Source organism: Triticum dicoccoides, chromosome 3B (assembly GCF_002162155.2).
Source record: "Triticum dicoccoides isolate Atlit2015 ecotype Zavitan chromosome 3B, WEW_v2.0, whole genome shotgun sequence".
NCBI lineage: Eukaryota > Viridiplantae > Streptophyta > Magnoliopsida > Poales > Poaceae > Triticum > Triticum dicoccoides.
Genome location: NC_041385.1, coordinates 790,541,987 through 790,542,928, shown reverse-complemented (window position 1 = coordinate 790,542,928; position 942 = coordinate 790,541,987).

Sequence of the window (942 nt, the reverse complement as noted above, 5' to 3'; positions counted from 1 at the left end):
GACGGCGTCGGGGCGGGGCGGCGACGGCGTCGTGGCGGGGCGGGGTGGCAACGGCGTCGGGACGGGGCGGCGACGGCGAGGTGGCGGCAAGGGACGGCGCGCGGCGTCGGGAGAGATCGAACTCGGGGCGGGGCGGCAGCGCTACTTATATACCAAAGGCTTTGGTCCCGATTCGAACGGCAAACCGGTACCAATGCCTGCCTTTTGTCCCGGTTTGAGGACCTTTGGTCCCGGTTGGTGGCCCCAATCGGGACAAAAGACTGGCATTGGTACCGGTTGGTGGCACCAACCGGTACCAAAGAGTGGCATTGGTACCGGTTGGCGCCACCAACCGGTACCAATGGACCAGTCTAATTTTTATTTTCTACAACTGTTTTTTAGTGGATTCTTTCTGCAGCTATTTTTTTAGTCCCACCTCGCCAAGCGAGAGGCACTCGCAGCTGTCTATAAGCCCTGAGTGCAGAGACGATGAAGAAGAGGCTCAATGCTCACCTGCACGTTGGTAAGCTTCAAGCCTTGAGGAATAGGGTAGACTGCACAGAGTTATGTGCAGTGCAGTTGACACTATTCCGAAAGGCTTGAAGCAAATTAACGAGCATTGCGCCTCTTTTTTATTTTTAGTGACTTATTTTTAATAGTTGTGATTAACTTAACTAAAAAATGAGCATAGATGCTTATTTTTAATGACTTATTACAACTCAGGAATAAAAAGAAAAAAAATAAATATATCAGAAAAGAAAAAAACTATATAAAAAACTACTCAAGAATAAATAGAAGCAAAAACAGTTGTGATTAACTTTACTAAAAAAATGAGCATAGATGCTTATTTTTAATGACTTATTACAATTAAGAAATAAATAGAAGAAAAAATAGTTGTAATTAACTTAACTAAAAAATGAGCATAGATGCTTATTTTTGATGACTTATTACAACTCAGAAATA